Raw genomic sequence first — 288 nt, forward strand, 5'->3', positions numbered from 1 at the left:
ACGCCAAGGGAAAGACCCTCCTTGGGCTGGGGAGGGACCCAGGGCCCCGTGCCAGCAGGGTCTCCCGGGGGCTGCGCTTGAGCCACCCCTTTGGGGTCCACGGGAGCCAGCACCACAAATGAGCCCACAAGCACCCAGATGGGCACCCTGCTACCCTGAGTCTCGCTGGGGCTGCTCTCTGTCCCCGTGGGGAGGTGGGCAGGACCCCATTGTCCCAGCCAGGAGAGGCTGACCCACCACCCCCCCTGCCAGTGTCTGCAGGGACGTCCTCACAGCCCCGGGGGGGAG

This window comes from Buceros rhinoceros, unplaced genomic scaffold, assembly GCF_000710305.1.
Source record: "Buceros rhinoceros silvestris isolate BGI_N320 unplaced genomic scaffold, ASM71030v1 scaffold39105, whole genome shotgun sequence".
NCBI lineage: Eukaryota > Metazoa > Chordata > Aves > Bucerotiformes > Bucerotidae > Buceros > Buceros rhinoceros.